Here is a 13,175-nt window from a genome sequence, read left to right as displayed (position 1 = left end):
AAAAAAAAAAAAAAGACCTAAATGAATGATCTCTGTGAGTGAGATCCCAGTGGAAAGAACGGGGCCATCAAAGAAGGAGGAGAGAACCTCCACTTTGACTATGACCCTATCGGAATAAGACCAAAGTCAGCGAACTCTAAAGGCTTCCATAGCCCTGGCAACTCATGACTAGAGCCTAGGGAGATTACTGACGCCATGAACAGGAGTGTCAAATTGTTAAGTCAGCAACAGGAGTCACTGTGTGCTTACACCCCATGTGGGATCTGTCCCTAATGTGTCATCTAAAGCCAAGTGATGCTATGACTGGTACTGAAACAGTATTTTTATACTTTGCGTTTCTGTGTGGGCACAGACTGATGAGGTCTTTTCTAATTATATACTGAAGTGATCTTCTGTATATAAAGAGAATTGGAAATGAAAAAAAAAAAAAACAACCTGGTGTTAAATTGGAAATGGCATAGAAAATTAATTAATTTGAAAAAAAAAATTATGTAGGATCTCTGTCTTTAATGTGCTGTACATTGCTATTTAATGCTATAATTAGTAATCCAATGGTAGTTTTTTCACTTGATGTTGCTATATGGGCAAAATGTTGAAATCTTTACCTAATATATACTAAACTGATCTTCTGTATACAAAGAGAATTGAAAATGAATCTTTACATGAATGGAAGGGGAAAGGGAGCGGGAAAGGGGAGGGTTGCGGGCGGGAGGGAAGCTATGGGAGGGGGGAAGCCATTGTAACCCATAAGCTATACTTTGGAAATTTATATTCATTAAATAAAAGTTTAATAAAAAAAAAAAAAGAAAAGAAAAATGCCAAAAAAAAAAAAAAAAAACAAAACCACAATGAGGTTTTACCTCACCCTGGTTAGAATGGCTCACATACAGAAATCGACTAACAACAGATGTTGGCGAGGATGTGAGGGAAAAAAGCACACTAATCCACAGTTGATGGGAATGCAATCTGGTAAAGCCACTATGGAAGACAGTTTGGAGATTCCTCAGAAACCTGAACATAGAGCTACCACTTGACCCAGCCATCCCACTCCTTGGAATTTACCCAAAGGAAAGTAAATCGGCAAATAAAAGAGCTGCCTGCACCTCAATGTTCATTGCAGCTCAATTCACAATAGCTAGGACATGGAATCAACCTAAATGCCCATCAACAGCAGACTGGATAAAGAAATTATGGGGCATGTACTCTACAGAATACTATACAGCAATAAAAAAAAAATGTTTTCCGGTCATTTGCAACAAAATTGAGGAATCTGAAAACATCATGCTGAGTGAAATAAGCCAGTCCCAAAGGGACAAATATCATATGTTCTCCCTGATCGGTGACAAATAACTGAGCACCTAAAAGGAAACCTGTTGAAGTGAAATGGACACTATGAGAAACAATGACTTGATCAGCCCTTGTCCTGACTGTCGAGGAACAACTTACTATTTTATTCCTTTTAGTATTTTTTTTGTTCTACTTAATACTACTGGCTGAACTCTTTAATTAACACACAATTATTCTTAGGCATTTAAATTTAACTGAAAAGTGATCCCTGTTAAATATAAGAGTGGGAATAAGAGAGGGAGGAGATGTACAGGTTGGCACATGCTCACTTAGACTTACCCCTAATGGTAGAGCTAGAAACGTGCCAGGGGCTTCCAAATCAATCCCATCAAGGTGGCATGTACCAAGGTCATCTCACTAGTCCAAGTGATCAGTTTCAGTTCATAATTGATCATAATGATAGGGTTGAGAGTCAAAAGGATCACATAAATAAGACTAGTGTCTGCTAATACTAACTGACAGAATTAAAAAGGAAAGAAAAATCCAACATGGGAAGTGGGATATACAGCAGACTCATAGAATGGCAGATGTCCTAAACAGCACTCTGGCTCAGAATCAGCCCTTAAGGCATTTGGATCTGGCTGAAGAGCCCATGAGAGTATTTCAGGCATGGAAAGCCAAGACACTATGGCAAAAAAAGAAAAAAAAAATGACCTAAATGAAAGGTCTCTGTGAGTGAGATCCCAGCAGAAAGAATGGGCCATCAAAGGAGGAGGTATCTTTCTCTGAAGGGAGGAGAGAACTTCCACTTTGATTATGGCCTTGTTCAAATAAGGTCAGAGTTTGTGAACTCAAGAGGCTTCCATAGCCTTGGCAGCTCATGACAGGAGCCTCAGGTGATTACTGATGTCATAAATAAGAGTGTCAATTGTTAAATCAACAACGGGAGTCACTGTACACTTGCTTCCCATGTAGGATCTCTGTCCTTAATGCGTTGTATTATGCAAATTAACAGTAAAACTACTACTCTAATAGTAAAAAAAAAAAAAAAAAAAAGGGAGGGGCATGTAATGAGTTATTCCTTGAGTGCTCCTTTATGTTTTCCTAGTGACTAATGATGTTAAGCATTTTCTCATGTTCTTGCCTGCCATATTTATGTATTATCTATACAATTGGCCAAGTCTTCACAATGAAAAAATGAGTACTTTTCTTAAAAATAAAAAAAGGATAGATTAATGGAGCCAGCACTGTGGAACAGGGGGCTAGGTAGCCATGTGAGACGCTGCACCTCATATGGGCATGGGTTTCAAGTTCCAGTTGCTCTACTTCCAATGCAGCTCTCTGCTAATGCACTTGGGAAAGCAATGGAAGATGGTACAATTGCTTGGGCCCCTGCCACTTACAAAATAGACACAGAGGGAGTTCCAGGATCCTGGCTTTGATTTTGCCCAGCCCTAACCATTGCCACCATTTGGGATGTAAACCAGTGGATGGAAGATCTCTCATGCTCTGTTTCACTCGGTCTCTATAAATCTGCCTTTCAAATATATAAATCTTTAAAATAAAAAATAGGTATGGCTAAAAACTAATAGAAGAGGAAAAAATGAAAATGTTGGGTGACGAAAAATTAATATTAAGTATCTGCCTTCTCTCAAGAATTATAGCCCATCATGCCTTGCCTGCATCAATTCTTTCCCAAAGATTTCAGCTTTTTAATGCATTTTGTTCATCATTTACACTTATTTTAAGTGGAAGATTAATAATAAAATAAAGAAACAGATGAGGCAAATAAACAACAAAAAGAATATATATAGACTAAAAATCAAATCCTAACAAAATTACATTATATGTAAATAAATGAAACTGATTAAAGACAAACATTGTTAAACCAAATTTTAAATAAGATACACGTGAACCTAAAGAAATGAGAAAAGTTGGAAGAAACAGACATGGAAAAAGATACTAAGCAAGCATTAACTAAAAGGAAGCTGATGTCGTTAAATAATTTAAGATAAAGGAGACTTTAAAGAATGTAATATTCTGGGGCATAGAGGGTAAAGCTGTCGCCTGTAGCACCTGCCTCTTATATGGGTGCTGGTTTGAGTCTCAGCTGCTCCTCTTCTGATACAGCTTTCTGCTGTGGACTAGGAAAGCAACAGAACTTGGTCAAAGTGCTTGGGCCCCTGCACCCATGTGGGAGACCCAAAGGAAGCTCCTGGTTCCTGGTGTTGGATCATCTCAGCTCTGGCCTTTGCATCCATTTGAGGAGTGAGCCAGCAGATGGAAGACCTGTCTCTCTCTCACTCTCTGCCTCTATCTCTGCCTCTATGTAACTCTGCCTTTCAAATAAATAAATTAAAAAAAAAAAGTTAAAAAAAGGGACATGTCATAGAAATAAAAGGGTCAATGCATAAGGAAGATGCAATAATCTAAATTGCTATGCATTGAACATCTTAAAATATAAATATCAAAAAGTGATAGACTCAAAAAGAGAAATGACAAGTCCACAATTATACTTGTGAATTTTAATACCCTTCTCAGAAGGTGACAGAATAAGCAGATACAAATAATCAACAAAAATACATAATATTTGAACATGATAATTCAATAACTTGACACTGACTATACTTGCATATATATACAACCACACTCAATTATACATTCTTTTCAGGTACACATGGAACATTTTCAGAACAGACCGTACATAGTGTCATAATGTAAGTCTCAAAGTTTCAATGGAGTAAAATCACAGAGTATGCTATTTCTCACCTTAATGGAAATAAATTAAAAAGCAATACTAGAAAAATTACTAGAGAACTCACAAATGTTAGGAAATTCAGCAGAATACTTGTAAATTATCCAAATATTGGGGAAAAAAAAAAGGAATTACAACAGTAGTTGAACCTATACTTTAAATCTTCCCAAAGTGGGGCCATAACATTGGCATCCCAAATGGGCACATGTTCAAGTCCTGGCTGTTCCACTTCTGGTAAAGCTCTCTGCTAATGGCCTGGAAAACACAGCAGATAATGTTCCAGGACATGGACCTCTGCCTCTCTTGTGGGAGACTTGCATAAAGCTCCTGGCTCTGGGATTCAGCCTGGTCCAGCCTCGGATGTTGCAGTCATCCAGGGAGTAAACCAGCAGATGGAAAATCTCTCCCTCTTTCTCTCTAATTCTGACTTTCAAATGAATAAATAAATCTTTAAAAAAAAATTCCCCCAAAGAGAAAATTCCAGATTCACATGGTCTCACAGGTGAATTCTTTCAAATAGTTCAGGGAAAAAAAAAATATCTCACAAAGAGATATATATATATATATGTGTGTGTGTATATATATATATATGTGTGTGTGTGTGTGTGTATATATATATCTTAAAAAGTCTTCCAGAAATGCGAAAATTGGAGTACTTTCCAACCTATTTCCAAAGGGCAGCAAAACTTTGATACTAATACATCATAAATATTAAAAAAGCAGGAAAATTATAGGCAAATATATCTTTTTTTTTTTTTTTTTTTTTTGACAGGAGGAGTGGACAGTGAGAGAGACAGAGGGAAAGATCTTCCTTTGCCGTTGGTTCACCCTCCAATGGCCGCCACGCTGCAGCCAGTGCACTGCGCTGATCCGAAGGCAGGAGCCAGGTGCTTCTCCTGGTCTCCCATGGAGTGCAGGGCCCAAGCACTTGGGCCATCCTCCACTGCCTTCCTGGGCCATAGCAGAGAGCTGGCCTGGAAGAGGGACAACCGGGACAGAATCCGGTGGCCCGACCGGGACTAAAACCTGGTGTGCCGGCGCCACAAGGCGGAGGATTAGCCTGTTGAGCCACGGTGCTGGCCCGGCAAATATATCTTATGAAGTGTTTTCCCTGGTAATGGATAGGGATCACTGACACTCTCCTGATGTAAGTAGTAGTAACATCTACTGACAAGAAAGCAGAGGGACTCAACAGGGTACCTGACAAATCCCAAATCAAGAGAACCCTAAAAAAGCCTATAGGTACTCACAAGAGAACACAATGGGCAGACCAGCTTAAAAAGAATAACTCTGGGGTGAGTGAGTGAGTGGTGTAGCAGTTGACACTGTTTGGGATATTTGCCTCTCAAATCAGAGTGCCAGTGTTTGATCCCAGCTCTGTTTCTAGTTCCAGTTTCCTGCCAATGTGTACCCTGGGAGACAGCAGGTGATGGCTCAAATACTTGGGTCTCTGACACCAATTTGGAAGACCTGGACTAAGTTCTGAGCTCCCAGTTTTGACCTGGCCCAGCCCCCATTGTTGCAGGCAGTTGAGGAGTGAACTAGCAGGTGGAAGATCTCTATCTGTATGTCTCTCTCTCTCTCTCTCTGCCTTCCAAATAAAAGAAATAATGTTGATAAGGCAAAGTTTAAAAATTTTACTAAAATAATGGCTAAAATGGGAATATTTTTGTACATAAATGGAAAGAGTCAATAGAAAAGTTGGAAAAGGTGTGGCAGAATTTTTTTTTAAAGATTTATTTTATTTATTTGAAAGGCAGAGTTATAGAGAGGAAGAGACAGAGACAGAGAGGTCTTCTATCAGTTGGTTCACAGCCCAAATGGCTACAATGGTCAGGGTGGGCAAGGCCAAAGCCAGGAGCCAGGAGCTTCTCCCACATGGGTACAGGAGCCCAAGCACAGCTGGATCATAAATGGAACAGCTAGGACTTGAACCAATGCCCATATGGGATGCCAGGGCAACAAGCAGCAGATTAACTTGCTATGCTACAATGTCAGCCCCAGTTTGACAGAATTTTAAGAACTCTCAGGACCGGTGCTGTGGCACAGCCAATAAAGCCACTGCCTGCAGTGCTGGCATCCCATATGGGCTCCAGTTCACGAACCGGCTGCTCCACTTCCCTTCCAGCTTTCTGCTATGGCCTGGGGGAAGCAATAGAAGATGGCTCAAGGCCTTGGGCCCCTACACCCGTGGGGGAGACCCGGAAGAAGCTCCTAGCTCCTGGCTTTAGCCTGGCCCAGTTCCGGTCATTGTAGCCATTTGAGGAGTGAACCAGTGGATGGAAGATCTCTCTCTGTTTCTCCCTCTCTCTCTGTAACTCTGCCTCTCAAGTAAATAAACGAATCTTAAAAAAAAAACCACTACTGTAAGCCTCCAGTTTCTATTATCCTTTTTCATTGGACATATAAAACTGTTGTTTATGTATTACATCTTATGAAGTCCTGGCATCAGATCGGCTCAGCTCCAGCCGTTGTGGCCATCTGGGGAGTGAACCAGTGGATGGAAGACCTTTTTGTCTCTCCCTTTCTCTGTCTGTAACTCTACCTCTTGAATAAATAAATAAAATATTTAAAAACAAATTGAAGCTCCTTTCTAGAATAAAATCCCACACTGAAGAGATACTAACAGAATGGAACTTAAATTTATCTATACAGGGATAATGGGGAGAGATGAGCCAGAATCCCCAAATTATAAGGCTATATAATTCTTTGTCACTTCATAAAAATAACAGAAGAGGAAGCTCTAAGTAATGAAGTAAAAGTTAGTTTGACCTACTCCTCAATCCTAAAAGTTAAGTAAATCTAGTATCATGACATTAGGGTAATATACTAAGATCATTGTTAAATCTTGTATAAACTAAAATAAGAGAATAATAATAATAAGAATGTCCCTATAGATTAGGGTTTTTGTTTCTCTACTTTGTCACTAATGGGTCACATATTTCTTGGCTTTAGGGAGTTATAGTGTGCACTGCAGATTTACCAGCCTTCCTTAATACTAAAGTATCCTTCCCAGTGCTAAAAAATGTCTCCAGACATTGGTAAAGTATACTGTGAGGGCAAAATGAGAACTACTGTCACAGAAAGTGAAACTCACAAAACAAATTAAAATGACAATTTAATATTTAAAGATTAATGAAAAAAAAAACCAGAGGATGCAAGAGAATAACATGAATTACAATGAGAAAGAAAATCAGGAATTATGGAGCTCAGGAAAAAAACTGGGAAAAACGGCCTTAGAAAAAATAATTCTATGAAATGTGTGAAGTTTGTGTACCTTAAATAAAGGTTTCTAGGGAAAAAATAAAGTAAAAAAAAGGAAATAATGATTCTAAAATAAACACCAGATCATGTAAACATAACCTATAATGCCTTAAAAAACTGAACAGGAGAAAAAGTTTATTAAAAAATGAAAGAAAAAAATTCAAGAAAAGGTGATAGAAAAGGGAATAAGATCCAAAATATACATAGTAGACACTACTGAAGAAGGTTTAAGAAATAGAACACAAAAGGATAAAAATATAATCTAAGAATACTTCCTCAAAATTCAGAGGAAAAAACACTGGGAACCACAGATTTAAAAAAACATAATACAGGACAAGTGTTTAGCCTAGTGGTTGGAATGCTGGTTGAGACACCAGTATCCCATGCTGGGGAGTGACAGGGTTCAATTCCTGGCTGTATCTCCTATCTCCAGCTTCCTCCTAAAGCAGACCCTGGGATCCAGTGGTGATGGCTCAGTAGCTGGGTCCTTGCCATCCACACGGGAGACCTGGATTGAATTCTTGGCTCTTGGTTTCAGTCACATCCATGCGGCCATTCTGGGCATGTAGGAAGTCAATCAGTGAAGGGATTTTTTTTTTCTCTCTCTCTCTTACTCTCTGCCTCTCAAATAATAATAAAACACATCATGGTGAGGAAAACTATAAAACTGATGAAAAATTTCAAAATATCAAAGAAAAACTAAGTAAATGGAAAGACATTCCAGGTTCATGGGCAGAAAATTCAATATTGTTAAGATGTCAATTCTGCCCAACTTAATGTTTGAACTCAACATAATCCCAATCAATATCCCAGCAAGTTGTTTTGTGAATACTGAAAAACTGACTCTAAAGCACATATAGAGATACAAAAGACCCAGAATAACCAATATGATATTGGAGTACAAAGTTGAACACTTGTTGATACCTGACGTTAGCATGTACTATGAAGATACAGTAATGAATTCAGTTGTGGTATCGGCACAAGAGATAAAAAAAAAAAAAAATCAATGGAACAGAATGCAGAGCCAGAAATTCCCCCATATAAATGCAGTCAACTGATCTTAGACAAAAGAACACAAGTAATTCATTGGAAAAAGAAACCTTTTCAACAATTATGCTAAAATAATCAAACACTGACGTGCAAGGCTCAATAGGCTAATCCTCTGCCTTGTGGCGCCGGCACACCAGGTTCTAGTCCCAGTCGGGGCACTGGATTCTGTCCCGGTTGCCCCTCTTCCAGGCCAGCTCTCTGCTGTGGCCTGGGAGTGCAGTGGAGGATGGCCCAAGTCCTTGGGCCCTGCACCCCATGGGAGACCAGGAGAAGCACCTGGCTCCTGCCTTCGTATCAGCGCAATGCGCCGGCCGCGGCGGCCATTGGAGGGTGAACCAACAGCAAAAAGAAAGACCTTTCTCGCTGTCTCTCTCTCTCACTATCCACTCTGTCAAAAAAAAAAAAAAGAAAGAAAAAAAAAGAAAATGAGATGATAAACCACAGCCTTGGAGAATAACTGCAGTTATTCCTGATATATCTGTTAGTCAAAACACACAAAGAACTCTTAAAACGCAACAGCTTTTAAATAAACAACCCCATTTAAAGTGGGCAAAAAGATGTGAACAGCTAACCAATGAGGCATACTGATAGCAAATAAACATAGGGCAAGGAAAATATAAAAAGATACTAAATATCTGATTAGGAAACTCCAAATTAAAAAATAAGATAGCACTATACCCCAATTAAGATGATCAAAATCCAAAACCACACAACATTAAATGCTGGAAGATGTGGAAAAACAGGAAGTCTCAATTCAATGCGGGTGGAACTATAAAATGCTACAACCATTTTGGAAGACAGTTTGGTGGTTTCTTACACAGTAAACATATATTTACTACACCATTAAAAAATATGTTCCTCTGTATTTACTCAAATGAGTTGAGAATGTATATTCACACAAAACACTATACATGGATATTTTCATAATTTTTATTCACAATTCCAAAACATGGAAGAAACCAAGATGTCCTTTGGTAGCTGGACAGATAAACTGGCACATCCATATGATGTTCTATTATTCTGTGCTGAAATAAAGAGATATCAAGACACACAAAGATACAGAGGCACCTTAAGTGCCTCAATGAGAAAATCAGTACAACTATATAACATTCTGGAAAGGACAAAATTACAGAGACACTAAAATGACCCTTCATTACTAGGGATTTGGGGCCAGAAGGAGGGAGAAAAAGAGTATGGGAAATCTTAAGGAAGTAAATTGTTCTGTATGACCCTATAACAGGGGATACAATGCATTACATGTACCTTTGTTAGTGTACAGAAAGTAAAACACCAAAAGTGAACTGTCATGTAAACTATGGATGCTGGTGATAATTATGTGTCAAGGCTGCTTCACCAACTCTAACAACTTCTAACAACTCTAACTCTGGTGCGTGATGCTGATGGTGGCGTCTGTGAATCTGTGGGAGGAAGCAGTATGCAGGAAGTCTCTGTACTTTCCATTCAATTTGTTATGAACTCAAAACTTCTCTTAAAAAAGTCTACTAAAAACAAAAAAGGCACGCCATGTACTAGAAAAATAAACCCAACAACAAAGTATATTCTAAGATCTTGGACTTTAAGGAAAAAGAAAGATAGCCTTGAGTATCCAAACAAAAAGATCAAGTTACTTTAAAGAGAAAGGACATAAAAGTGTCATCAGAATTTCTGACAGCCATGCTTTCTGCCAGAATACAATGAAGAAATATAAAAATAGTCAAACAAAAAAGAAATTTAAGTCAAGGGTTTTGTATTCAGCCAAACTGACCTTTAAGAATAAAGTCTTAATATAAACTGTTATGAATAGGAAAAAATCTCTGAGTGTAATATGTGATCACATTTGTCCTTCCTAAAGAATCTATTGCAAAAAGGAGTTTCAAACAATCAAACTGACTCAAGAGATATTGATATAAGGAATGAAAGACTAAGAACACACAGCTCCTTTATGTTTCTCATTTAACACAAAACCATCATTGATAATAGTGTTCTGATTTTACACATGGTGAAACTGAACGTCAAAGTCAGAATAACATAACCATGGTTGCTAAGCTAGTGATAGTGCCTGAACTGGAACCTGAGCTTATTCTATATTCTTTTTTAAAAAATTTTATTTTGGCCGGCGCCGTGGCTTAACAGGCTAATCCTCTGCCTTGCGGCGCCGGCACACCGGGTTCTAGTCCCGGTCGGGGCGCCGGATTCTGTCCCGGTTGCCCCTCTTCCAGGCCAGCTCTCTGCTATGGCCCGGGAAGGCAGTGGAGGATGGCCCAAGTGCTTGGGCCCTGCACCCGCAAGGGAGACCAGGAGAAGCACCTGGCTCCTGGCTTCAGATCAGCATGATGCGCTGGCCGCAGCAGCCATTGGAGGGTGAACCAACGGCAAAAAGGAAGACCTTTCTCTCTCTCTCCCTCACTATCCACTCTGCCTGTCAAAAAAATTAAATTAAATTAAATTAAATTTAAAAAAATTTATTTTTATTTATTTGAAAGGAAGAGTTACAGAGAGGCAGAGGCAGAGAGAGAGGGAGGGAGGAGGGAGTGGAGGGAGGGAGGGAAAGATCTTGCACCTGCTGGCTTATTTCCCAAAGGGCTGCAATGGACGCAGCTGAGCCCATCTGATGTCAGGAGCCTGGAGCTTCCCCTGGGGTCTCCCATGCAAGTACAGAGGCCCAAGGACTTGCGCCATCTTCTACTGCTTTCCCAGGCCACCGCAGAGAGCTGGATTGGAAGTGGAACAGCTTATTCTACTTTCATAACACAAAGCTGCTCCCATATACATACTAACTAGATCTTTATGTTTTTGCATATATTGGAATTGCATGTTGCTTTGAATTTCGTTCTTTCCACTTATAGAACTTTATAAAAAAAATAAAAACAGAACTTAGACATACTCAAAATCATCTGGTCTGTTTGTGGCTCTCCCTAATCCAAGAAGGACCACATAAAGCATAATTAATGAACTGTATAACATTGATCAAGTAAAACCTCCTCATCTATCTGGCCCTAGAGAATCTCATATATAATATCTTTATCACAGACTTTATCACATGTGGTTTCCACGATGCTAAAACTATCATTTCTTTGTCTTAAAATTCCAGCAATGAGTATATTCTTCTAAGTAAATGCAACTGGGGAAAAAATAAAACAGAGGGCATATGACAAGTCTGGGAAGACATTCTCGTCTATCTAAGATAAAGTCAAATACTTAAAAAACTCTCTGTAATACTCTTTTTTTTTTTTTTTAATTTTTGACAGGCAGAGTGGACAGTGAGAGAGAGACAGAGAGAAAGGTCTTCCTTTTGCCGTTGGTTCACCTTCCAATGGCCGCCGCGGTAGCGCGCTGCGGCCGGCGCACCACGCTGTTCCAATGGCAGGAGCCAGGTGCTTATCCTGGTCTCCCATGGGGTGCAGAGCCCAAACACTTGGGCCATCCTCCACTGCACTCCCTGGCCACAGCAGAGAGCTGGCCTGGAAGAGGGGCAACCGGGACAGGATCGGTGCCCCGACCGGGACTAGAACCCGGTGTGCCGGCGCCGCAAGGCGGAGGATTAGCCTGTTGAGCCACGGCGCCGGCCTCTCTGTAATACTCTTAAACTCTGTGCATACTTTTTCTTCTTGGCCTTTTCATGAAAGGTTATCATTTTGTTCATTCTGAGAACTGTTTTTCTCTTTGTAGCTTTACATGTTACATAAATAGCTGTTGAATTAAATTTAAAAAGGACAAATCATAAAATAAGCTATTTCTCATTTCTAATTCCTTATAGCTAGACTGGTGAATATGCAGGATGAAAGCTTTTCTTTTATACTGCCTAAATATTTTCTTTCTTTGAAAACAGAGAGAGAGAGTAAGCATTCCCATCCATTGGTTCACTCTCCAAATGTCTGCAATAGCTCTGGGTTGGAAGCTGAAGCTGAAGCTGAGAGCTGGGAACTCGTAACAGGTTTTTCATAGGGTGGCAGGAACCCAATAACTTGGGCTACCACTGCTGCCTCCCAGGGTCCACACAGCAACAGGAAGCTGGAGTCAGGAACTGAAACTGTGTTTTGAAGCCAGGTACTCTGATGTGAAACATAGGAGTCTTAAACCGGCATCTAAACTGCTAGGTCAAATTCCCAACCTTACATATTGTTGTATACAAAATTCTACACATTTAAACAATAAAAATTTTATATAAGAGGAAACAGAATCTGATTTTTTCTAAATAATTCTAATGAATCTTTGTATATTAAATTTTCACACTACAAAATAATCTGAAATTTTAATTATCAGTTAAAAAAATTCTTTAGAGCTTTGGGGCATTTCTGTACTAAAAAAAGCCAAAGCCATTTTGAAAATAAGCTCAGACTAAGAAGTAAGAATATTAAGTTACTAGTATTTTTGGTTTTAATTAGTGTATGGTATACAAATGGACAATATCTTGATATATAACTATATGAAATTAATTATAGACACTTTATGCTTTTGCCTCTTTTTGAATGGTTAAATAAGCTTCTTTTTTCTTTCTTTCTTTCTTTTTTTTGTGACAGGCAGAGTGGACAGTGAGAGAGAGAGACAGAGAGAAAGGTCTTCCTTTGCCATTGGTTTACACTCCAATGGCCACCGCGGCCGGCACGCTGCGGCCGGTGCACCGTGCTGATCCGATGGCAGGAGCCAGGTGCTTCTCCTGGTCTCCCATGGGGTGCAGGGCCCAAGCACTTGGGCCATTCTCCACTGCACTCTGTGGCCACAGCAGAGAGCTGGCCTGGAAGAGGGGCAACTGGGACAGAATCCGGTGCCCCGACTGGGACTAGAATCTGGTGTGCTGGTGCCGCAAGGCGGAGGATTA

At 39.6% G+C, this 13,175-nt stretch overlaps 1 protein-coding gene across 5 annotated transcripts in view; it reads right to left on the bottom strand.

Annotated features, from left to right (window-relative positions):
- NEK1 (NIMA related kinase 1) overlaps positions 1 to 13,175 on the bottom strand; it is a 187,531-nt gene that overhangs the window by 53,958 nt on the left and 120,398 nt on the right. The gene's annotated exons all lie outside the window — the stretch shown is intronic.

This window comes from Lepus europaeus, chromosome 16 (assembly GCF_033115175.1).
Source record: "Lepus europaeus isolate LE1 chromosome 16, mLepTim1.pri, whole genome shotgun sequence".
Classification (NCBI taxonomy): domain Eukaryota; kingdom Metazoa; phylum Chordata; class Mammalia; order Lagomorpha; family Leporidae; genus Lepus; species Lepus europaeus.
Note: the sequence above shows the minus strand (reverse complement) of the source record. Positions and strands in the feature narration are given on the sequence as shown.